The 27,573-nt window shown below is 39.5% G+C and overlaps 1 protein-coding gene across 1 annotated transcript in view; it reads left to right on the top strand.

The window, feature by feature from the left end:
• The window catches only part of LOC109034084 (uncharacterized), a 106,480-nt gene continuing 78,907 nt past the window's right edge, over positions 1-27,573 (top strand). Inside the window, 2 exon segments of the mRNA XM_072300048.1 lie at positions 1-285; positions 749-2,025. The gene's annotated coding sequence lies outside the window, so the exon portion shown is untranslated.

Consider the following 27,573-nt stretch of genomic DNA (forward strand, 5'->3'; position numbering starts at 1 on the left):
ACTGGCGACGCACTGCGATGCCGAAATAAAAAATAAGGAGAGACCCATAGACCAGTCATTTTCCACCTTTCGCCCGATCACACATCTAGTATCATACTAAGTAAATGACGTCAAATTTTACGCTCATCTCCTGTGTGAAAAAAATGTTTTTTGCTTTAATTAGATCTGAATATTTTTTGCGAATCCCCTGTGAATCTATTAACTGAATGAAAAAATTGTGAGTCCATTTTCATTTTAATCGTAGTCAAATCTCATTAAACGCAAACGTTAAGTATTTTCTCGAGGGCGAGTTAGTTAGTTAGTTAGTATGTTAGTATATTTTAAGACATTCAGCATCACAGGCTATGAACGTTCTTTACAGAGAATTTTGAAAATGGGAGTATATACGAAAATTTAGATTTTTAAATTAAGAGAGGTGAAAAGTTTCAGAATTTTGTCATGTTAAAGTCATATACATTAATGAAAAAAATATTTGAATGAAAAGAAAAAATCAAAAGGTATCAAGGGTGGTTGCGAAGCGAGATCCGACGAATCTTTGAGTCATGATTAATAATAATTTTAAAAGTGTTCAAAATCAGGGACCGAATGTGGTTTAAAATGCCTTTTGAGGTATTGGCGCCACAGGTTTTTCAAAACCGGCTGTTCTCTCTCTCTCTCATTTTCTCGATAGCTCCGATAAATATATCTACATAAAGTGAAGGCAAAGCGGGTTCTTAAACTGGCTGTTTTTTCTTCTTTTTTTCAATAGGTTCTCCTCGGAAAAGTTTTGCTTTTAAAGAATTGAAAGTATGGCATTGCTAGTGAAGGGCAACATAAAGTCATCCAAATGCACCATCCTTGCGAATTCAGAAGATCAGCTTAACATTCTGAAGAAAGGATTCGGCGACGCATTGATTTTTGACACAGATTTTCAGGGAAACACAACTTCCAATTTGACCATCGATAAACCGGCGGCTTATGTCTTGCATGTTCTCACATCAAAATGCCATTTTAAGGCATTGACTTGCGTTATTGACAGCAGCGATCAATGCATTTGGACCCTGAGCAGTTTATCGAGTAACTTGGAGTTGCATGCGATCAAATGATTGGGGATCTACGGCATGATACAGAAAAAAAAAATAAAATTAAAAAATCCATTAAAATGTATTGATATTTAGTTCAAAGCAACATCTGTCATCACAGCTTGCGTTTGGTTGATTTACAGTCAGCAAATGAAGTGAACATTATTCTGACCCGCTAAAATTAGAATAGGGGACACTGTATAAAGAAAAAAATGCTGAAAAAATTGGGACCAGTTATGTTCCCAGATCCCAGAGACCGTCTAGAATGGAGAAAATACAACTTCAAGAGGAAATGATGAACTTGATTTTTCGACGTTTTTCACCCTGAAATGGACCGAGTTTAACAGAGAGGAACCAAGCCACATCAGCTATTGCCAAGTTTAACAGGGCAATTAATTTTTTTACGAGAGAACGTTTGTTCGGATTTTTTTGAAAATTTTAAGGAATTTGCTTCGTACCATGGAAAATTTTCACTGAAATTTACACAAAAATCCGCACAACCGTTTTCATGTAAAAAATTAAATTGCCCAATTAAATTTGGCAATAGCTGATGTGGCTTGGTTCCTTTCTGTTTAACGCGGTCCAAATGTCCCCTATATTTTAAATTTTCGTTCACCTGTTGCGCCGGGTCGACTAATTTTGAAATTCGGAGCAAGGGATGTAGCGTGGCGCGAGAAGGGCAGATCGCGTGCGTGGCCGTTGAGTTTGAGCCCTTTTCTGCGCAAACGTCCGCGTCGCGTTCCGTCACGATGGAGAGCGGCCGCGGGACTCGAGTCAGTATCGTTGGACGCGTTTGAAACGGCGGTGCCACGAGTTGCGTTCGTGCGTCGAACTCGCCGAAAAAACACGCGATCCGTAAAGCGAGTCACGTGAGACATCCAGTGAAACGTGTAGCCATTCCAAGAGTTGATATTCAATATTCATGCATCTCGGTGGGAACCAGTTGAAACGCTCCCAGTGACAAGTAAGTACCCTCGCAAATGTATGAGAAGCTACACTGAAAAAAAAAAAAAAAAAAAAAAAAAAAAAAAAAAAAAAAAATACAATGGATCTAGAGTCCAGACTCTTAAAAACATCGACAAGAAAAAATACTCTTGATTCAATCGGATTTTTGCTTAATCAAGAATCAAACCTCTTAATTTGAGCGGATTTCCTTTTGATTTAAGCAAAAATCCGATTGAATCAAGAGTATTTTTTCTTAGTGTCGATGTTTTTAAGAGTCTGGACTCTAGATCCAATGTGTTTTTTTTTCCAGTGAAGCTGAGCAATGATATTTCCATTTTTCTACATTTTCAGGATATTTATCGCACGATAACCTGTGCTTTCTCCACTTGTCCCGTGTTATTTTTCTCGTGCGGATTTTTATTTCACCCGAATTAATTCAGTCGATTAAAACATTGGACGTTTGATTTGAAAAATAAAGGATTGACAGTTTTATGGTAGCTTTTATAACTAAATTTGGGTAAAAAAAAGGTATTGAAATTATAATTTTAATATTGACAAAGATGCATTAAGTCGTATATCGTGATTTTTCTGCTAAAGGCGCAATACATATAATTTATTTTATTGTCTGTTTATTTATTTTTGTTGTTGTTGAAAAGGTTGTCTAAGAATGATGGTAAAGGAAAAATGGTTGTTTTTTGCGTCAGATTGACGCTATCGTTAGTGTAAATGGGAAATTTTTCAAATGACATGCAGTGGCGCCATGAGGCGAGATTAGTTTTTCTTTGTCAAAGCTGGATCATTGCCCCCTCTATTTTCTGTCCCTCTCATCCGATTTGTGGGTGGTAATGAGATTCAGATTCCACTGAGAAATGCAATTTTTTTGATATGATGAAAGTAAAAGACGATAGTCTCCGGAAGTTTCATCTGAAACTGCATTTTCTGAAAACCAGCGAATGAGCAGCAGACATTTCAATAAAAAGATATTCTCTACCTGCCTACGGCACGGCGCGGGTCGATAACTATTCGAACTCTAGTGTCAACATGCGGTATCACAGCTTTTTGAAGGGGCTCCGCGATTCAACGAGGACACGTAAGCATGAAAGGCAGTGCTCACTGTTCAACCTCCGTCTTTGCCCTTCACTCCTCTCAAAAACAAACTGAGTGAGATATCGCAAATTTCAACTGTAAGGAGGTATAAGGTGAAGCTCATCAAGATAATATATTTTCTTGATCTTCCTTTCAAGAATATTCAAACATATACGATGATTTTACAAATTCATGAGAAAAAAATTGCTGTGATTATTTTAAAAGTTAAGTAGTACCTCACAAACCCTCTTTCTCCTTCTTCCTTTGTCCAAAAGTGGAAGCTGAATCGAAAATTTGGGAATTTAAGTACCCTCAAACGGGAGTAATCGGGGAAATAGCTTCAACGACAGCCTGGTTTTCAAGTGGCGAAAGGAAACTTTCGCATTATTAATGTTGTCAACTCGCCCGAAACTAACATGAAACTTTTTAATTGATGTACTTAGTACGAAACTCCTATTTGTCTGCAAAGTTACACCACACCCGGCTTGGAGTAAAGCATTCGAGCTCCACGTTACACGTTAATGGTAACATTTGCAGTGTTTCGTTCGTCTTTACCTCTTACCTCTTCTCGCTCCTTAATCAGAGAAAATTTAAGCTATATACCTAGAAATGTGCGTGATTCGCCACATCTAATGATGGGATACAAATCCTATCTCTTTGCTAATCGATGGATAAATTCAATAAACGGATATTTTTTTTCCCCGAGCTCATCGCGCCCTATTCATAGTTTCTTCAGCCGTAGTTTTCCAACAAATGACCATCGCACTGAAAATAAAAGTTATGTTGTAATTTGGTTGTTGTCTGGTATGTTCACGCTTCCAACGCTTGATGGAGAATTTGCAGGTGTCTTAAATTTTGAAAATTACATCTTTAAAATGGTACCACTCGGAAAACTGAGCACGAGGATATCCTTGGTTTCTGAATTGGACAAATACTGGAAAAAATATGACAAAATAACCTAATCTGCTCACATACATGTGTTTAAATGGAAAATGCCGCCAGATGACGTCACAAGACGGCATATTTTCTCACTTTTAAATCTATTTTTCTCCAATTTCCCATGTCAGAAAAAAATTATGAAAAATACTGCGAACTCAGCTCATTAGGCACTCTCAGGTGAAGCAATAAAATTTTTGTGTGCAAATTCTCCAATGGTGAAGCTTTGAGTCCGTTTTGGTTAGGAAACGGATGACGATAGCTAAAGATGGAAAATATGGATCCCAAAATGCATTGTTGTAAGTTCTCGCTCATGTTTAATTTTTCCTCAAAAAATCTGACCAACAGTCTCTATTGAATTTTTTTATTAATTTTTTTTTCATCCCCAAAAAATTACCCAAAATTGCTACGATGCATTTTGATTGTAGTTTTTCTTTATGGAGAATGAAATATGATGGTAGATTTCTTGATGTTACAATTGAATAAAGCATATTAGGGGATCCGCATTTTTCGTCTATGATTAGAGGCATGATATAAAAACGACGACAAAATTTGATTCAGTGCTGTTAATACATGTAATGGCATGTGGGGTGGTTTATATATTTTAGTAGATTCACCGTAATATTTTGTATAATTCATTACATAAAGTGGTGCTTAACTCGTGAAAAATATCTCTCCGCACGCATATAGCTCGAGAAGAGTCCCCATTTATGAAACCTTGGAAAAATGAAATGCGTACACCCCATTGTTAGAATTAAGTGAGTAAGCTTGTTAAATTATAAATACGTGCACTACTGTTGCAATTAAGTTAACAACTGGGCGATTTTTAGTTTAAAGTTTCGTATTCACACACTGGGAAAAAACACATCGGATCTAGAGTCCAGACTCTTGAAAACATTGACAAGAAAAAGTAATCTTGATTCAAGCGGATTTTTGCTTGAATCAAAACGGAATCCGCTTAAATTAAGAGGCTTGGTTCTTGATTTAAGCTAGATTCTGATTGAATCAAGAGGACTTTTTCTTGTTGATGTTTTTAAGAGTCTGGACTCCAGATCCAATGTGTTTTTTTTTCTAGTGCAGGGTTAGTGTTTATTGCTTCGAGTAGAAAATTTTCAATCTCAACCCTTTCCTCTGCTTCTTCTCAGCTGCAACCGGTTAGATGCATAACTAGCGCGGGGCCTCTAGAACTTTTTTTTTCGTCTTGGAGAGTTTGTTTACCTAGTTTGATGAGCATTTCCGTCGCCAGCTTTCGCATCATGTTCTCCAATTTAATTTTGTTATTGTTGGACAGCAACTGAAATCCACCCCGTTTGGGTTTACCCAGAGTCAATAGGGAAACAATTATTTCTCAAATGAATTATTCGGGAACGTGCTGGAAATGGGCTCGCTGGTCATGGCGATTGTAAAACGTTTCGAGCTCGTAAACGGAACCACTGGTGATTGCTGAGCAAGCAAACACAAGCCCTGAAAATCGCCGCTCCCCTCCTCATCGAGACCGACCAGAATAATTGGTACCGTTGTATCAGCGCTGCCGTGATAAGGAAGAACGCCGTATGAGTCTTTGGACGTTGCCATGTCTCCTTCGATGAAAACCAAATTTAAGGGGAAATTTGTGAATATTTCTTTCCAAAATTTTCGGACGATTTTGTACGCAATTTAATCTAAAATATCTGAAAATTTCAAGGAAAAATAAGCATAACTTTCCTCAAAAATACACGTCTCATTTTGGCTAATTTGGAAACTCTCGAATGTTCATACGGCGTTCTTCCTTAGCACGGCAGCTAAAGCGCTATTGATAAGCGCTTGTCGCCAAGCCTGTTACACGATCCAAGCAAAACGGATCCCTGTATAAATTGGAGGCGACTGTGCGGAATCCTGCACCGTCAAAAGTGTTAATTTCGACAATAATTTGAATTAAATCGGACGGAGTTATGTGATTCCACGGAGAGTGGAGAATCCTGATTTAATTATGGGTGACACACTTTTACACTGCCTCGCCAAGGAAAAACGCCGTATGAGCTTTCAGAAGTTGCCAAATTTCCCTCGATGTGAGGAAAATTATGAATATCGACGGTGTAAGTCCGCAACCACGTATCTCGGTTTGCGACATCGCGCACGCAGACTTCGCTGTCATATACTTTATTTTTTAAACGGAAAATTACTCAACGGCAATGGAGATGTTGCATGTGTGAGGAATTTGCGATTTGACTCTTGATTCTTATGTAAAAGTTTGCGAGAAACACGATGGTGCCACTGGTTTTCTGGAGTTGCAAAATTGCCCCGGATAACCCTGGCAAAAATTTGTGATAGGAGCTGCGTTTTAAAATATACCATAAGAGTTCTTATAGCTGACTGAGAAGGCGATAGAAAATCATATAGCTGGCTGTAGAAAGTGAAAAAAATCATACGGCCGGGCTACCCGAAGCGATAAAAAATTATACAGCCGGGCTATAGTTCCTATCGTCGGGCTTTACACTTTATCGCCTGGCTGTTGCTTTTTCGCCATCGGCTATAAAAGGCTATAAGAAATTGTGTAGAAATTCGTGTGATTTGTAAATCCTTAAGTTTGTACGGAATCACCTTAATATTTACAAAACGCACATTATATTTTCCTTTACTTCATTTTTTTTTTTTTTCATCAATTATAATGAGAATAATCCACACAGAGTGTGCACACATTTCAAAGTCATGAGTTGAAAAACGCTGACTCCACGAGATTAAACATTAGAGCCTAACACAAAGCGGAGCGGCGGCGCACTGGCGCCTACAAACCTAACAGGGATACTTCACGCATTGCGCAACGCGTGAAGTATCCCTGTTAGGTTTGAAGGCGCCAATGCGCGTTACGCGCTGGCTGTTCGCCCGCCGCCGCGCCGCGCCGCAGCGCACCACGGCGCTTGAAGCAACTATTTCCCACCAGAGGTATTGCACAGTATCATACGAAATTGCAGGCGCTCCAACATGTTAGGAATGGCAGGTATCCTCCAAAAGTACGGAGCTTTCCTCACAAAATAAATCAAGATACTACGGCCCAAAAAGAGAGCGGTAGTTCAAAAACTCACTAAGTCCTAGCACCCGTAATTAGTAACGTTTAGCATACACTTTATCGCCAGGCTGTTGCTTAGTCGCCATCGGCTATAAAAGGCCATAAGAAATTGTGTTGCCGGCTATAGAAGCTATTGGAAATCTTACAGCCGGCTGTAGGTCTATGGTATTTTGGAACACAGATTCTACTGCCAATTTTTACCAGGGAAAACATGTATTTTTGAAGAAAATTATGCGTATTTTTCGTAGAAATTTTCTGACGTTTTAGATAAAATTGCGAACAAAATTGTCCAAAAAATTGAAGAAAAATATTCACAATTTTCCTGGTAAATTAGGTTTCTATTGAAGGAAATATGACAACGTCTGAAAGCTCATATGGCGTTCTTCCTTGACACTGCAGAATAGGGAACTGGTATTTCTGAGCCATTTTATAAACACCATAGGTGCCATTAGTAGAAACTAGTTCAGATAGGTAGTCAGATTAGTAGCCAGATAGGTTCCTCTCCGAATGAAAAGAACAACTTATTGCAGAGGACAGTTCAATCGGAAGTTACGTGATAAAAATGACGTCATTTCTATATTTGTCATTTAACCAATGTTAATTGCAAACATACCTCGTTAAGAAGTTGACATTTAGACCTCCTGTTGCGCGATTCGTTTTTGTCGTGACATTCCGTTAAGACAATTCATTTATTCAATCTCTATGTCATGCCTTGTCCGGAGGCCTGTTGTCAATTTTCAATTTCCTCGGATAAAACTGAAGGACGCCTCGAAACAATTTGACGACATCCATTAACAAAATCCAACGTGAAATGCTGAAAATAGAAATGATTACAACCGCAGTATGCAGAGTGCGCTACAAAGTTGATGGTGGTTCGCCAACACGTGATGGAGTAATTAAGACGAAGACGTAAGCGAAAAACTTACAAGAGCTACGCCTTTTGCGGAAACCTTGTAGGGTTTTATTGCAAAGCATTCGTGTAACAGGTGTGTAACGTTTGAATACTGATAACATCATTAAGTCCAAGCGCCTCAAAAGTGGTGGCGTCCGTGCCCTGTTTTCCATCTAATTTGAATATTTAGTTAAATTACCCCTGAAAACTGAAACCGACGTTCATTTCAGTTTCCGGGTTGAACATATCGGACCTACGCCAACAGCGGGTCGATTATTGAAATTGATAGACAAATCCATAGACAAAGATGACAAAAGGTATATGGGGGGAACCTATTGGTGGAAGCTGGTGGTTGCAATGGACAAAGGCAGTAGCTAATAGACTAACTAACGACAACCCACGAGAAACCCGACAGCTATTCCATCAATTTCTCCCTTAGTCTATATATAACAACCACACATTTCAACCAATAGGATCGCTCCTTACCCCCTATGTCTTCTTTGTCTGTAGCTTTGTCTATCGATTTCAATAATCAGCCCGCAGAAACGCACCAAGTGGGCAACTTCAAGGTGGCAAATTTGCCGCCTGATAAGAAATTATTTCTTGACCCTCTCGGAATCGGATGCTCTTCGGAATCTTTCTTGAGTCGGATTTCGCGTTTGCCGTGTTTTCGAAACTTACATATCGCGCGCAACGCGCGTTCCTTTAAGCTATTACACAGTCGTGGGGAGGGGGGGGGGGGCAAAATTATTGTGGGCACCGGGCGGCAAAATCCTAAATCCGGCTCTGATATAAGTTGAGCCATGCGTCGTGATAAGTTTATTGCACACAGTATGTCGCGATTTTAGGTTGCTTTCTCAGTAAATAAAAAGGTACGAATCGATAAAGAACATAAAACGCAAGAAATAGCGAGCGAATGAGTGAGGGGTTGAGGCGAGGGTGGAGAGGGGAGGGAGGAAGGGGGTTTAACGCATTCGTCGAGCCCTCGCGAAGTGTGCGAGTGACTTATGGGTTGAAAAACTTTCTTCATAAAGTAAATGCGTGAGCACCATATAAATTTCATGAAGAAATATTTCCGAATCAATCGCTGAATCGCGCCGTAGGAATATCACCAACATATGTCATGAGATGGGGGAAGTTTCGCCTGTGACCCCAATCCCGGTTATCGTTCAGATTATTCACTCAAGCAAAAGTTTTTTTACATACATCACTCTCTGTGTATATTGCGTGAATCGTGCACGGCTGGTGCATTGAAAAGTTAGTATTTTATCTCCATCCTACAATGAATGATTTCGTACCGAATAAATCCGACTTGAGTTATATCTCTATAAGAAGCAAGATCCTGTTGGAGAAAAAAACATATAATAAGACGCCGCTGCGCCGCGCCGCGCCGTGTGGCTGAAAAAGAACTGAAGTATAGGGACCAGAGGGTAATTTAGGTTCCTGAAATGTTGGTCCAAGGCCTTGCTCATTTAAGTAGTGATAGATGAATATTTGTTGGTTGTATCGGTCTCTAAACATGCGCGAGATTCTTTCTTTCTCGTTCCATTCTATTTCTCCGAGCGCTCTCAACACTAAGAAAATACGAGGGTCATCCAAAAAGTAAGGTTCCCTACCTCGTATATTCCGGACGAAAAGAGGTAAATCAAATCGGTAAGAAGTGACATACCACACACATTCTCAGCCCTGTTATTTAAGCCCTGTCAACACAAGCAAAAGTTCACGGAGCTTTGCGCGGAAGTTCAGTTCCGTAAACCTATCTCTGTGTGGACAAGGCCTTTCATTTGTATGAAATGAAAGAAAAAATTATCGAAGAACAAACATAAATGTGGTTTGATGATTTTAACTTCCGCCGCCGAGCCGTGCCGCGCTGACCACACTGCGTTTGACGCAATGCGTGAAGTATTCATGCAGTCTTGTAGGCGCTAGTATTTGTTACACGCCGATCGCCGCGCCAAGGGCTTCTCCTTTTCAACTCAAGTTCTCGTCATCATTGCTCTCTGCACCGCGCCGCTCCAGGCCATATTGCAAGTTTGGTTTCTCTCTTAACTCGACTAATTTTAAGGTACTGTCTCTTGTATCACCGAAAAACGACAAAATTAGAAATTACTATGTTCGTATACTCTCAGGGCATGAGCGATTTTGCCACTTTCTTCGTTTGTAATTTTTTTTCTGAATCAGATTTTTTTATACCTACATTTAAAGAAATTGCAAAATTTGCCGCCATGGGCTGCGGCCCATGTGGCAACCCCTTAAATCCGGCCCTGCATGAGTTTCGTGTGTTTAAAAATAGGCAATTTGCAATTCAATGAAAAATGGCTACTTAGGCTACTTGTTCAATTTCAATGCGAAACAATTTCAACGCGAAGTTCCCCTTCAATCCGTGGGTAGGCAACACACACAACAATTCGATGCCGCAGCAATAATTTTACGCAATCCCAGTTCATTACAATCTATGCTACTTGTGTTCTAGGATGATCCAAGATTGAACTTGGATTCGCAAGTCTAGGTCTCAAAAGCGTGCGAGAGCAGGATAAAAACTAATTTAAAGTCTTTGGTAAATATTGAATTTGGAAAATGTGTAAGATTGTGGAAAATTGCAAGTTAGATAGAGTTGGTATGTTGCTCCTTGCCTCATCTCAAATTGGCTTATTGTTGTTGAATTGTGTGGTTTTTTCACCTCCTTTTTATTTCTATACTGCCGTGCTACGGAAAAACGCCGTATGAACATTCGAGAGGTGTCAAATTACCCTCGATAAAACATGTTTTTTTTGACGAAATTCATGGATATTTTTCTTTGAAAATTTCAGAAATTTTAGATTAAAAATTTTGGGAAAAAAATTCACAAATTTCCCAGTAATTCCGGTTTTTTATTGAAGGAAACCTGGCAACGTCTGTAGGCTTATACGGCGTTCTTCTTTAGCACGGCAGTATACCGATACGCAAGTTGGTACATCAAGCAAGGAATCTTTTAAACGACTCTTCTCCAAATGGCTTGAGGTAAGGAGATAAAAAGGAAGAGAGAAGAAGAAGAAGAAGAAAAACAAAAACAACAACAACAACTTATTTTGTCCGTCATTTTAGAGGATCCGCTCCGAGGCAAGCTTTTTATTGCGTCAACTCATATCTATTGTCACTGCCATTGAAGTCGTAATTCAGCCTAAGAGCATACCTACAGAACACTTAAAATTCAAAGCATGCAAAGCGGAGGTAATTGCCGGCTTCACCGCGGAGCTTTATCTGAATCTTAGCTTAATATTCAAATTCAAATCGATCCCACTGAACTACCTTACACACGGGAGTAGTACTGACTAAAAATTGCAGCAACTCGAATAAATGTAAAATAAACTGGAAATGCTATAACTTCCCGATGAATATCAATTTTAAGGAGGAAAAATATAAGCAGCGGCATCCGATATAGCGGATGAGGAACGGCACTTGTTTTGAATTCGGGAAGGGGGGGGGACGGCCTGCGGCGAAAATATTCATGAACACGTAATTCTGCTCAAGTTTTGAGGGCAGGTTGCCACATTGCTCGCAAACATGTATCCTCATGCTTAACATTTTTCGAAAGAAGAAAAAAATGAGGGGAAGCACTTGCTTAAGAAACTGATAGTCTTTACGTAAAAACGGTTCTCAAAATCAGAGTAGGTATTTCCAGGACTTCGTAGCGTCAACTCACTCTTGAACACTGAAGAACTAGTGATTTTAATTTTCATGCAGTCAAAAATATTTTTTGGAATCGAGAATGTTAATTGCAAAAGTCTCCCTTTTTCCAAAACTGAGAACAGTAACGATTACCGACATAATTGCCTTCACTGTGAATGTTTAACATTCCTGTCTTGGTAACCATGCAAAACAAAGCAATTCTACAAATGGACTGAGTTAAGCAGAAGGGAACCAACCCACATTTTGGAAAAGATTGAGTTATGAGTGGTTTTGAACTCAACCACTGCTCTACTATCTATCGCCAAAAATTCAAAGTTTTTGTTGGAGAACATTTTGCAGAAATTGAACTTGAAGTTTGTCTTTTACATTGAGTCTTATGCAGGAGCCAAACTTTAAACCTCATTTTCTCGCTTCGATCCCGATGTGGCTTGGTTCCTTTCTGTTTAACTCCGTCCAAATATTGCAAAACCATGCAATTTTCTCGGTGTTACAACTTACGTTTTAGTTCAACTCACACATAATGATGCTTTACATAGAATGACCGATCACTTTTCCATGCAAACTTCCACCGACCTGTTGCCTTGCCATTGATAAGCTATAACTAATAAACTACCATCGATTAATTTGCGATCTCACCTAAATATTGTAGGTATACGCGGTAAAGTAAAGACGGCGCATGGTTATAAGTTGGTCGTAACCCTCATCCGTCTAAATTTCATAGTTGTAAAATGGAAGGAATTTTCAAAGGGAGGAGAGGGGACTCATGGAAAGTTGCGCAGCCAAAAAAAACTGTTTTATTCGTAAATTATTCATGATTTGATCAAATTCTTAGAAAACAGTCACTTTTACCCACCATTCATGTAACGTTCATCAACGAAGAAACCGCGATATGTTGTATTAATATTGCAACTCTATTGGAGATATAATTGTTTTAATTGTGAAAAATTTTTAGTTACCGAATAGTTCCTGGACGAGAATCCTCGTCGAGTAAACTTGAAATCTCTTTAAAATATATCTCTAAAATAACAGACACGCCATTTTAAACAAAGAGATTTTCTGTTGACGTTACGAGAATTCCCTTCCGGGAATTATTGATTTGAATTTCTATTAATCCAACAGAAAATTTTTCTCCGTGACAGCTTTGAGCCCTCATTCAACTTGCCTCAGATAATGTGAAGTCAACTTTCGTCACCGTCAGTGGCGAAAAGAGCCCTTATTATCGGGAGACAGGCAACTCTGGTGTGGTTACCGTTTCCAAGTTATTATGAGGCTGGATTCTGAGGGACAGAATTCGGAACGAGCTATTTATGCGAGAATACGAGCTATGCGCTATGCCAACGAGGAGCATTTGTCCGAGGAGCGCGAGCGGTGCGTGGAACATTGGAACAATGCATGCAAATAAAAGGCGAAAAAGTAAAGGGACAAGAAGTTGCCGGCTATAGAGATTTATTCCAAGTAAATTCCAACTTCCAAACTCCAACCTCCAACCCAGCGTAGAAAAGGAGTCTTCGAAGATGAAACGCTTACTCATAAATACTGTATTTTCTTACTTTATACATCTTAAGTTAAATTTACGAGTATGATATTACATATCATAACTCAGAATAATAGATATCATTATCCATTATATGTTCGCATTAAATTATAACTTCAAACTTATGTTAATCCTAATCAATAGATACACCGATGTCTCTGTTACGGTAGTAGTGACACTTCTGTTATTGATTATGTCAATAAATTTAAAAAAAATCAAAAAATCAATTTTTTACAATTTATTTAAATGTAGGTATAAAAAAAAAATCGTATTCCGAAAAAAAAAATTACAAACGAGAAACGGCGACAAAATCTCTTATTTCCTAATAGTATAGTAATTTTTAATTTTTCCGTCTTTTGGTGATACAAGAGACAGCACCTTTAATTAGTCGAGTTAAGAGAGAAACCAAACTTGCAATATGGCCTGGAGCGGCGCGGTGCAGAGAGCAATAATGACGAGGACTTGTGATGAAAAGGAGAAGCCAAGGCGCGGCGGTCGACGTGAAACGCATAGCGCCTACAAGACTGCATGAATACTTCACGCATTGCGTCAAACACAGTATGCGATCAGCGCGGCACGGCGGCGGGGGTGGCGGAAGTTAAGATAATTAAACCATACGTATGTGTTTGTTCTCTCATAATTTTTTCGTTCATTTCTTATAAATGGAAGGCCTTGTCACACAGAGATAGGTTTACGGAACTCACTTTCGCGCAAAGTTCCGTGAACTTTTGCTAGTAGTGTTGACAGGGCCTTCGCAAAAAATGTGTTCAACACGAGTAAACGCGTCTTATGCACCCCTCCCCCTGTTGGTTAAAGTCGATGTTTCAAAACGGATGAGAAAGAGGGCGGCAAAATACTGGCGGCCCATGTGCGGCAAGTAGGTAAATCCGCGGCCCTGGAAATATTTGTAAAACGTCTTGAAAATGTCGGCAAATGTGCATCTAAAATTTGACCATCTGCCGAATCATTGAGATTGTCGTGACAACGAAACTGAACAACGAAACAGTTTTCCTTCCATTCGTCTGGTTTCTCTCCACCGTCAGTTCCATTTGAAGACTCAAGTTTATAAAAACAAATAGGTAAGTTTACAATGAAACTCCATCGCGTTGAGTAATTCCGGCCGCAGCCGCAGCCGCAGCGCTCACACGATAATTCACGACGATGCAAAATCACGAAGCCTAATGATTGTTTTTCAAAGTTCTATTCGAAGTAAGACGAGCTAATCAAAGTTCGATGCGCAGCGGGGAAGGATCTGCGTCCTGCAGTCCTGCCACTCCTGCCGTCCCGCCTTTAATGAATTTTCCAAGAACCTCTCTCGATGCTGAGATCCGAAAACTTGATAATGCGCTGCCGGATTTGGCAATGCTCGTTCATGCAAGTTGGACCACATGTTTCACGCCAACTGTCCTCTGGCAAATCACCAATTTTCAAGAAATTTTTTGAATATTTTTCTGCCAATTTTTCGGGTAATTTTGTTTGTAATTTGATCTAAAGTGTCTGAAAATTTCAAGAATAAATATTCATAAGTTTCCTCAAAAGTAAACGTTTTATCCCAGGAAATTTGGCAACTCTCGAGTGTTCATACGGCGCTTTTCCTTAGCACGGCAGTATTACAGGATTTAGTCCAGTGCCCTACTAATCGCCGGAGCATGGCATTCTCAAACCTCGTATTTTGATCACGGATTTGCAAAATATTCTCTATACTATTTCATTTTTCCTTATGGAGAGCGAATCGACGTCATTCCTTGAATTTTAATTGAATATTCTTTAACAATGCAACAATAGGCCAGTAGAAAAAGTCCTTTATAAAATTATTTTTCAATCGACAATTCAGAGAGAGAAGTGTGGGGCTATGGGTTGTTTGGGGAAGCCTCTTTCTCCAAAAGACGCCCTTTGGTCTTGCGTCAGCTGCAATAAGGAAAGCGTATGAAGTTGGAAATTGCATTTTAATTAAGCATCCCAAGTTTTCCACCACCCACTTCCAGTTATGAGCCACCCATGAGTCTCAGGGGTAGTTGAAAGTTTTTTTTTTTTTTGCCGTGTCTTCTCGGAAATGCACTTTCAGGGTTTCGTCCTTTCGTCTTGGTCTTGGTCTTGGTCTTGGTTATCGTTGCAGTCAGTGATTACATCAAGGAGCCAGCATTTTAAGAACTTTAATTCTCACTTTGCATGTCTAATGGCTCGCTATTACAATTCATTCAGAGACACCATTTAGTGCACCAAAATGCCCCTTCGTCTGTGGTCTCTAGCTCTCAAAATATTATTCCGTAAAAAAGACTCTTTTTTTTAATGAAACATCAGTCAGAGAAGAAAATAATTCGGTGTTGGCTCTTCAAACGCCAATAACGGGCCAAGGCTCGTGAAATATTCAATTGATCGGCCATTGCGGTAAAATAAAACTCAATTAGTAGCCTGTGTGGGGGACTTGGGGGAGCTGTGCAACAACTTGTAATTACAAATTTTGTAAACAAGAATGATTTGTTAAACAAACATTTCATACCTCAGGGAACTGCATAGCTACCGGGAAATTCAATAACAATATAATGTAATCAGCAAGTAACGTGTCACCCTCGACCTTCGCTATTTCATGAATGGAAACCGGAAATAATAACTTTGGGAAAAAATCATTCGCAGGAAAGGTAATTTTATCAGGAGAATAAATATTAAGGGTGATTATTTCGTTGACCTAGTGAAGTGGAATTATTACCGATCTTAATACATTATACAGAGGGGAAACTTAATGCTCCACTCGTAAGTGTTGCGTTTCCCCATTCTTACCTGCAGATAGAGCTATGTCTTGTGAATCGAAATACGAAATTCATCATTTGTTATTTGACGCATTGTTTGATTAAGCATTAAATATTAAATTACGGACTATATTTGAGCATAGTATTTTAGTGTAATTAAATTTACATCTAATTGTGATTTTCCGTGAGCCCTTGAGAAAATTTGAAGGACAAGAAAATAGGTATTACGCAGAAAGATACCCGCTGCTGTGTACCCTGTACTGCCGTGCTAAGGAAGAACGCCGTATGAGCATTCGAGAGTTGCCAAATTTCCTTCGATAAAATGTTAATTTCTTAGGAAAGTTATAAATATTTTTCCTTCATATTTTCAGAATCTTTAGGTGAAATTGCGAACTAAATTATCCGAAAAATTTGGATGAAAATATTCATAAATTTACTGGGAAATTCGCGTTTTATCAGAGGAAATTTGGCAACGCCTGGAGGTTCATACGACGTTTTTCCTTAGCACGGCAGTGTAGTTCCCTGTACTTTGTTTATGGAAGGAACAGTCACGAAAATTTCAAAGTGCGAACTGTTAAGCGGAGCGTGTTAAACCCATCGGCCATCGGCGCTGAGTTCAACTTTTCAATCGATACGTCGTTACGGAGTTGAGGGCAAAAATTGATCCCATCGAAGGGGCTGACCCCCCCCCCCCCCCCTCGGGGGGGGCGTCAAGGGTCGTCGAGTTAAGGGAGTAAATACCGATGCGCGCATCAATGAGATTGGAAGGAAAAGTAAGGGAGTCAATAAAGAGGAAATAACCGGAATTAAACATACTCGGGTTATTCTGGGAGGCGCGTCTATTTTCGTCCCGTCTACGTGTAAACATGTTCTACTCGAGAGCGTGAGAATGAGGAACAATTAAACCTCACGCTCTGGTCACCTGTCGTCGAGCGCCAGCCGCGTCATCCTCCGTCTCTTTAGCATATCAATGATGCAATAACTGCTAAAGTAGACCTTTGGATGAGCGCCCTTGCAAGTCTTTCCTCCTTTTTTTCGGTCGAGCCATCAAAGTGCTACTATTGGATTGCGGATTTATTTCAACATCGATTAAGCTAGATTTTTTCAAAATTACCCATGCAGCCTATGTAAAAACGAGCGTTATTAAATTTCGTATTTGAAAAATCCCGGTTTTTTAAAAATTGATAGGTGTGATTTACTTAAATTTCTGAATCTATCATTGGCATATTCGAGTTCAAAAATTATAACACTTTCCTCCTACTATGTTGGGTTTTTTCTAAATGAACGTACTCCTACATAAAAATTGTACTTACTTTTCCAGAAAAAATCCGATGTTTCAAGAAACTGGTACATGATGATGAAAACCTTGATCGTTTTTGGATCTAGCAACCAGAAATATAAAAAAATATACTTACGTGCGTCTAACAATACACATGAACACGTCATTGGCATGTCTGAGCATCTCCCTGATTATCCTTTCATCAATATTTTTTTCCGATTGGAATCCAGGCTCATGTTTTTTCACCTGTCATCAATGCTTAATATGTTGGTTTGTCAACCTTTACGAAGAGCTGAACGGAAATAGGACATAATGAAGGTGACATCCATTTGTGCATGTTTGTACAAGATTGGAGGGCTGACAGCCACGCAGTGGCGTGGCGTGCTTTGCGATATATCGATTGATCTGTCATTTAAACCTATGGAAAAGGATCGATTATCAGGGTATTCGCAAAGAACACCTTAATAATCGATTCTTTACCACGGATTCAAATGGGGAAATATCAATAATCTATCATTCACGCCACGCCACTGCTTCAGTGAATGATGCTTACATACAGGATTAGAGGCGTTACGTTTAGTGTATTTTATCGAAGTAGTCCTAATTTTTTATATTGGATCTCGACTACGATTGTAGCCTTGAATGAATCTATATCAGACATTCATTTACGATACTGAAATTACTGAAAAACAGAGAACTCAAGCCAACTATGAAGGGAATAAAGAGAAACAGAGGACGGAAGCTAGAGTAAACAACAACGCAAAGGGAAACCCACTGGGTTACTACACCCCCAACACTCCACCCCCACCCACACCCGTGGTTCCCACTTACGGGCTTTAAACTCCCTTCCCTCACTACAGCCCATCGAACGTCTTACTCCCCTTCCTCACCCCGTCCATCGAGCATCTTAAAAATTATTTTATTAGAATCGAGAGGATTTTAAAAGAGGCAGAGAGAAAAAGGGGGAAGAAAAATGTTTAACTTATTTTTCTGAGGGAAAATTAATAAAAATTCCGAGGAATAATGCTCATCGTTTGTCTACTTAAAGTAAATGTGTTAAGGAGGCTGCGGCGTTGTAGATCGAGATAGGTTTTGCGGCTGTCAACAGCAAAACGTACTTTGGCAGAGGCAACGCGCAGAAGGAATGTAAATAAAGGTATGAATAAGGAACTTGAAATTCCCTAATATAAGTAGCTATGCAATTTGAGCGACTTACAAGTCAAAATAGTTGTATCATACGATCTAATCCTTCGCACTTAAAAGTAAAAGGAGAACGGGTATCCATTGCACGAGAATATAGGGCAGAAATCAATTGTTTTTATTGTAAATATGTCAAATTTATGTAAAACACACACGTATCGAATGTGTATGGAATAAATAAATATAAATGCCAAAAATAATGTTCGACAATCTTTCTCCTAAAAAATAAACAATTCTACTGAGAAACCTCCATAAAACTTCCCTTTAAAATTGATTATGTTACAAATATTTTTTAGGCAAAAATGAATATCTCTCAAATTAGCCTTCGCGAAAGTAAGGAGTATACTTTCGCTTAATTGTTTCGTATTTTTTTTTTCTTTCTTTTTCTTTCTTTTTTTGTCGAAGGGAACAGTTAAATTTCAAGTGTCAGGCTGAATAAAGTACCTAAACTTGACTGTGTTTGCATTGTTGCATTGCCCGTTTTTGAAAACAGTACTCAAGAAGAAGTTCTCTGGTTTTTACTGAATCTGGCGACGAAGTTGTAATGATCGAAAGGAGATTTATAACAGAGGCGCAAACGCCCCTCTGTCGCTTTTATTTTTGAGCTCCCACTCCGTGGCTTTCTTTTAAGGCTTTAACTTGCCATAGTCTATGATTTATGTCCAAGCATCACGCTCCTTTGAAGAGGTTATCCCTCCGTTCTTACTCTGTGGGCATTCCCATCCTGAAAATCCAACACAAATGCGAAGGTGTATAAGAAGAAGATAGTGGAACGATATCTGCTCCTCCAAAAAAAATGATAAATATATAAAAAAATAAATAGATAAATAAATAAATAAATAAATAAATGGATAGATGGATAAAAAAAAATAAATGAATAAATAAAATGGAAGAGGGAAAATTGAAAATAAAAAATACTTACTTAAAAAACGAAGGGGAGTGCGGAAGAAGCAAAAAAGTTATCATTAGGACTTTGTGATGTTCTAAGAATTGATCATATTGAAATGAATTGCGAAGCGAAATGAAGTAAAATGCGTTACAATCTTTAAATTACAAAACGATTTTAAGAATTTTGAAAAAGTTACGAAAATTAGCTAGAAAAGATTCATAAAAATGCTAGGTATTAATTTTACCCGAAAAAGGATTTCCGAATTAGCAAATTTGGCAGCTTTCAAATTATTTTACTTTTTACAAGTTAAAATCCTCAAAATTAAAGAGTCTTCCCGCAAATGTTTGTACATGCCACTGGCTACTGCTGAAAGGGAGGTAAAGCATGTTAAGTCCGTCAGCGAAGAAAACTTTTTACCACTGGATTAAATTTGCATCAAAGTTGACAAACACGCGCGTGCGTTGATAACCTGCCCATTACCAGTAATCATTGAGCCAACTTCAATTTGGACTTAAAAGAGCGAGGAATTTGTAACCCATCGAAATAAGACTGTAACTACGATTGAGTATAGGGGAGAATTTCATGAGCGCCGCCGCCCCCTGCGCACTATGGTCCAAAACTCAAGAATAGGAAGAAATAAGCCGGATAATGACTGAAAGATCACGAAAGTTTCGCGACTGATGTTTTTTGAGTCGCGAATTTCGAATTTGATGTCAAATTGCCTACATTTTAACACCCTGACCTATTAATTGTGGTCAAGTTCATAGCACGCTGCGGCACGGCGCGGCGCGGCGTGCTGCCAGCTCGAAACGTGCACTGACGCCTACAATCCTAAGAGGATACTTCAAGCATTGCGCAATGCGTGAAGTAGCCCCTTAGGTTTGTAGGCGTCAGTGCGCGTTTCGGGCTGGCAGCATGCCGCGGCCCGCGGCTCCCTCGGCGGGCGGGTGTTGGACGATTTCTTGCGTGGAGAGCTCCCTAGCAGAGAAACTCGAGTTAGGTTAGGTGTAATTTTTTTTTAAATTTTCGGCTTTTAAAATTACACACTTGTTGTGTGAAGTAATGAATGAACTCTCAACGCTAGATGAATAAAGGCAGGTCGTGCGCCATGCGCGCTGCGGACGGCGCAGGGTGGCTCATGTAATTCTCCCCTGTGCTCTGTCGCTGTAATTAACACAGCGAGGCAAAGGCCTACTCTCTTAGACTTTTTAATATAGTTAGTGAGGTGAACTTTGTCGCGTTCAGAGAAATACTGTGAACGAGAAATAGGTCGAGATAGAACACTTTCAGCCGGTTGGCTCAGATATCTACTCATCAATGTCAGCTTTGAAAGATTATTGTCCGAACAAAATTTCCTCGTTTATCAAGGGCATTTGACTAAGATCGGCCACATTGGCTCTGTAATCTCTCATTCGGAAAGTTTCATACAACCTCTTGGGAGTGTTTGTTACTCTTGAATTTTAGCCGTTCTCTTTTTGAGCTCGTAGTTCAATTGGTATTCAATTGGTTAGTTACCTACCCGTATCTCAGACGTCTCAGAGTCCTTTGAAAGGCAATCTACATATATGTGTGAGTGTAATCGTGGCCGATTATATTTCACGAGTAAAGCCTCCGTAAGTTTGCAAACTCAAGTTACTCAAATAGAAGCAGATAATTTTTGTCTCTCACATAATCTTAAAGAGCGTCGTCTTAGAACCTCTGAGATTTCAATTAAGTCTCCGCAGAATTTGCTACAAAAGGATTACGACCATAATGGTGCTAAGCAGAGAACACGGGTGAATATTGGGCGCCGATGGGTCGAATTTCGATACTTTTCCCGCCATAGATGGGAACTCATTGAAAAATCTACAGATATATCGGAAGGCCTCCTGAAAAACGTATCGAAGTGTCATATGGCGCTGCGCTGAGGCTACAGTCTCCAGAGCTTTTCTCGCTTATTTTGATTTATGGGACGTTAATGGGTTTATTGTTCCAACAGCTTTGTCGCCAGGGGGCCCCGCGCAGAGGCCTATCTCCGCGATTTAAAGAGCCACCCTGCTTTGTCCGAAATTTCACTTCGTTTATCATTCCACGTTTAATTATGGTATTTCAAGCAGTGTTCATTCGACGAGTCCTTGAACTTTCCCTGACATATCATTTACAATCCTCCATTGGCGTTTCCTGAGTGGACATTTTGAGCAAAAGGGTGGTTTCACGAAAACTGGAATAGTTTTGTTGCCGTAACAGACAATACATTATTCGGCCATATTTTTACTAGTAATGATAAAAAACTCGATTTTTTTTGCGCATTAATCTACTCAGGGTTACGTGTTATGACGCTTTCCAAAGATTTATCGCTCTAATTTTCAATTTTAATATATAAATGGCCGAAAATGTGCTGTCTGTTACGCTGCATGACTTTTTACCGCGTAACAGTCACCACCTTTTTGGAATTTACATAATATTAATTGAGAAGTAGAGCAATAAATCATTAGAAAGCGTTATAATACGTAACCCTTTGAAGATTAATGCGAAAAAATTCGAGTGATTATCATTTCTACTAAAAGTATGACCGAAAAATGTGTTGTCTGTTACGGCGACAAAACTATTCCAGTTACCGTGAAACCACCCAAAAAGAATCGACACGAAAAGGGTACGATGGTTATTCACATTACTAACTCGTCTCCAATTTTCAAGGTAGGCTAGTAAACATCTTCTATGCAGCCTTGTTTATATACCTACTTAAGTATTCGCGTCTTGTATTTATCGTATGCGAATTGCCACCCTTATGCTGAAAGGAACTGCCAACTGATTATTCAAATCAATAGTAATAGCGATTGATAAAGGAAGTAAGGAGAAAATGAAGCGATGCTATCAGTAGAAACGGTTGGTAGTAATGGACAAATGAAGATACACAACCTTACGGAAACTTACGTGAAACCCCATAAGTAGTCCACCACTTCCCCCTTAGTCTCTACCTAAGCACCACCCGTTCCAACCAATGGGATCGCTTCATTTTCTCACAGTCTTCTTTGCCTTTCATTATGTCTATCGATTTTAATATTCAGCTCACTTTTTGTAAATGAACTAAATCAACAGGAACTGTGAGGTACTAAAATTCTTGCAGGCACGCAGCTCTATGTTACCTACTTTATTTGTACATAAGTGAAAAAAAATGGTGTGGACCCAGCAACAATTCTCCACCTTGTTTGTACATAAGTCTTTCCGATTTTGAAGCAGATTTTTATGCTTTTCTACTAAATGAACTACAATCGAGGATAAAGACTGCTTTTGTATCTTCGAGAAATTTAAACGAGCAATTTCTAAAAAGAAAAAAGAAAAAAAAAATCTGTCCATATTTAGATGAGCCTTGATCTCACGATGGTACCAGACATTCCGTCATTTACAGTCCCCGAGGAAAGCTGCCCAGTTTAGCTGTGGGGCGCCGCGCGCCTTCAATTCCGTGCGACACTCCCGGCACTACCGCGGAGCTAGTTTAGTTGCGTGACCTAACGTAACCCAACTCGAGTCTTCCGTGGCAGCTCCACGCCTCATTTTCATGGATTTGAATTGGATTAGCATCATCATGCAAAGTGAATCAATGCCGGAAGTAAACGAGTATCTTGATACCGAACATATCCTGCTGCTTTACCGACTTCTTTTTCGATTTTCAATTAAAAGCAACACTTTTAAGGCTCAAACGTGGATCGACCGAGTAATACCCATTACGGCTGTGGCAGGTGGCTTCTGCTTATCGATAGGTAATGTTGAAAAAACAGTGGAGCATTGACCGGACACCCGAAATCATGGATTCAATCATCGCATTACTTATATAGCCCTCACGAGCAATGGATTTCAGCGCCGAGCAATTCGCTGTCCCGTGTAATCATAGTCTGCTCCCTCACAGTCGCTCGCATTGCACTGAAGTGGGTGTCGCGTTCAATCCAAGGTCGCCAGGTTGTGCGATTAAAGGGGAGTATTTTGAACGGGTTTAAATGGGGGAAGTGCTTATTTTTCAGCACCATTCGGTAACAACGGTTCAATCTTTATTAAGTGATGTGCTCGACTCTTTAATAAACGCAGGGCGTATGCGTAAGTAGCTCGTGTAACCCTACGTCAACCGCAGCTTGAGCGTAGAAAATGCAAGGGTCGCTGAGTTCGGCGAGATTTTCGCTCGAATTCCACCGGATTTTGAAAATGATTTAATTAGGGGCCGCCCCTAAATTGTGTAACAATCCAAAAAGGGACGTGTTCCCGTTTTTAGAAAATTCCTTCATTTCGTAATTTCGACACAACTATAATTATGTCGAAATTACATAATTGTGTCGAAATTACAAATTATATCGATAATTATCGATGCAAATTCAATTTTTTGCGTGGCTTCGGCCATGCTCCATCCCTCTTTTGAAGCTGTTCAACTCGGATTTCCCCATCCGCCCTCTGCAATCCTGGACAGGGAACAGCAGCGGTTTCAGTGCCGACGTGGTGCCTTAGGCTCCGAAACCAAAACCGTGTTGGGAGGGTGTTTGCATGTAAACGTCAGATAAATAAGCCAGCCCTCTGCTCCAAAAAACGTATACAAACAACCAGCGCCCATGATTTGAATTTTTTATGAATGTAATTAGTTTGCACAGTTCTACAAAGCATGCGTCTGTCGTGGGTCATAATTTTTACGTTAAAGGAAGGCCTTGTAATGTTTTGATCGCATAATAACTGGGACCGCGATTTTTGTGCGTGAGTGATAGGGGAGGTGTGGCCATGTGGCCTCCTTGAAGGCAAGTATTTTCATTCTGTCGTATTTTGATACTTGAAAGAAAAATTTAAAAAAAAAACAATCCTAAGACTTTGCTCCCGAATTCGACACAGGAGGTTTTTCTGCTCACGTGATATGGGAACACTCAAAAGATTCGCGTCATTTTCCAGATCAACTCTGAAAAAAATAATATGCTGTTTTGGCACCTAGGATGTTAAAAATGTGTCTGTGATCCCAAGATGCTGCCTTTATTGCCCTCGCAGTTAATTTTACATCCTGTGAATGCAAATTCAACTGCGTGGGCAATCAAGGCAGCATCTTAGGATCACCAGACACATTTTTGACATCCCAGGTGCTAAAACAGCATACAATTTTTTTCAGTGAATTTTTTCATCGGTCTAACTAACATTCGCACGAGAAAATCAAATGTACAATTATCTCGAGTACTAATTTTGAATGCTCCATATTGTAGTTTTCTTGCCGTTTTTTATTTTTCCAAGATAAAAAGCGAGTGAGTATTAATTTCTTAGAATATCATCTCAGTTTTCTTCAACCAACACCTACAGAATACTTCTTGAGAATTCCAAAGCATAATGTTCATTCGCCAGTAGATGGATATGATGTTTCAAAATGCTGTCGTATAGAATTGTTTTCCTTTTATTCTTTTTCCCCTTTTTTGATTTGCATTATCGCTTTTTACTCGGATAGCCTAGTGTGTAGGTAAACCCGGAAGACCACACTGGAAACATCGTTTTGCGATGAATTTCTAATTGAAATATATTTTCGGCAGAGAATATTCAGGGTGGCAAATAACATAAAAAGAAAAGAATGGAGAGCAGAGAAAAAAAAGACAACAAGAGATGGCGAAATCTCCAGTCGAGGGGATTAGCCGAGCTTTTATTGAGAAAATTCCTCAGGCTCCGGGGGCAAATATCCATAATTTTAACGATTGGCTGGCTTCTGCCTTTCTTTTCGCCTGTCAAGGAGTTTGGAGAGAGAGCAATCCAACTGTTTCAGTCAGCACGAATTGTATCTGAGTGTAAGTTTCGCTGTCCTGTGCTTTTAAAGAGAAGCCAAGCTGTCAATAAGTAGATTCCACCCTGCCATCCTTCCTGTCCTTCACATTAGGAGTTCAACAAAGAAACAATGCGTGATAAAATTGTAATTAAATTAATCAAATTACCTTGGTTTCATAATAATACCAAGATACACAAGTATTAATTGAAAATAATCAATGACGTGCACTCTACGTTTTCGCAAAGTATCCGTGATTCTTTTACTTAATATTGGCGCTGAGAGATCAAATTGAACAATACAACTTTCCAAGTTGCTCAAATTGCATAGTCGCTGATATGAAGGGGTTTTTAGTCTCTAGCTTGTAATTTCACTCGAGAAGAAACGAGTGATCGGTATTGCGTGTTTTTTTTTTATTTTTTTGAAGATGTATGGAAACCAAAATAATCCTGCCAACAAAGCTTTCAAACTTTGACAAGAAAACATCGCGAGATAGGAGCGAGGGCTGACGTGTGTTCAACATCTCTAACCCGGTTTTTCAGGGTGGAGTCAGGCAGAAAAGGCCTTTGAGGTCAAATAAAATGTACGAGATAAACAAACCGCAGCTTAAATGAGCTAATTCTACATCATTTGGTGCAAAGAGTAATCAGATTATAAGAGCACTTAAAATCTTTGAAATGATAAATTGCGAATTTCAGAAAAATTAAGTCCAAGTTTTCCGGCGGTGTTGCCAGCCTTCGCAACGATTCATTTGAAACCCTCTCGAACATCAATAGGTATGATTTTAAATGAATATTCCAGCCAATCAGTTAATAAATGTTCTGAGGGGAATTACATAGCCAATTATATTTTCATCATGTTAAAGACATTCTTAAAACGGTAAAAGAGACATGATAAGTTTTAAGGTAATTCTTAATCATTTTAAAAACATCATTAAAGGTGCAATGAAATAATTGTTTAATCGTTTATAAAAATAATTAGCAGATAATTTTTCCATAGCATTTTAAAGTTGTCGTTGAGAGTAATATTTTTAAATTACTTAAAACTTTTTTCTTTTTCACCTTTCAAAGAGGTCTTTCAGAGCTGAGAATACCCAAATTGTTATCTTGCTTTAAAACATTTATTGATTATTTTTCAAAAAGTGGTATATGCATCTCTCATAAGAATTGGGCCCAGAACGGAATCTGGTCATATCTTCACTTTTTGTAAAGGAAGGTTACAGAAGTTAAAAAATGGCAGAGTTTCTAATCCAGCCACCCGGGAGTTGGAGGGGCGGGGGAAAAGGTTTAATAAAAATCAACTTTTGGGCATAACTTTTGAACGGTTGCAGTGAACTTTTTTTAAATGAAAGAATATAAAAAGACCTTTTTATCGATTATGAGAACTTAACAATTGGTTAATTTTTGGCAAAGTTATGGCTTATCGAATTAACCTTCCTTTACAAAAGGTGAAGGTGAAGGTTCCGTTCTAGACCCAGTTTGTGTGGGAGATGCATGTACCTCTTTGCTTCTCGAAGCGAGCTGGAGTGCTGACCGCTGACTCCCTGCAGATTTGTGGGGGTAGGGCACTGTAGCGGTTAGGTGTCGCAAATCAGGAGAGCGCAATGAAAACTGCTCTAATGTGGGTATCCATGCCACACAAAGATCACAACAAAATGTTTATGAAAAATAGTTGTCCGGTGTGCTATTGGGGATAGTTCCTCTGGTCATTAATCCGAAGATGGTTTCTATAGAGGAATCTTTGAATTGCGACGCTCGGTGAGATCAGAGATGGCCAGGGAACCGAGGAGATGGGAAATGGGCGCTTTCGATAGTGACGCCTCGCGCCGGCCGCGGCCGCGCCGCGTGCGGAATAGATTGATTGCGACAACCGCGAATTTATGAACCGGGGCCGGGGCCCGGGGGTCGAGTCGCAGATCGGGGATAAATGAGCGACAAATGCGGTGTTGCCGTTCTTGGCAAACGTAGAGTCCCTTAAACTTAGAGTCAAGACAACCCCCTCCACCCTCTTGGAGTCACAAACGGGAATGAAGATTACGTAAATTGAAAGTTTTTCGTAATCTTTGATCGGCCCATTCTCAAATTCCTTTCACCGTTCCTTCTTCCATTCCGTTTGTTGCCGAACCCGCAATTCCCTGGTCCACTCCAGATTATAATCTTTGCAATTGGTGAAAATGAAATCTTTATTTCCGTTTGTGACACTGTGAAGGCTTAAAATACGGTAACCAATCAGAAATAGATACACTTCGTCTCAACTCTCAGTATAACGGGACTCTACTCAAACCCATAGCGATGTTGGAGGCGCGGCGGATGGGGGGGGGGGGGGGGGAGTGAGCTGCCGCTCCTGTGATAGCGAAGATAGCGGTAAGGGCAAAAATGAAGTTTTGAGAAAAAGGGCGCAGAAACTTTCTGAGCGGAAAATTGTATTGAAAAAAACCTCCGTTCTTCGTCAAATTGCCACCAATCGTCCGAAAGACTCCTAGAAATCGTTTGGATGATTACAAATTTACTCATTTTATTTCAATTACATGGAAATGGTATTTT

This window comes from Bemisia tabaci, chromosome 4 (assembly GCF_918797505.1).
Source record: "Bemisia tabaci chromosome 4, PGI_BMITA_v3".
Lineage (NCBI taxonomy): Eukaryota > Metazoa > Arthropoda > Insecta > Hemiptera > Aleyrodidae > Bemisia > Bemisia tabaci.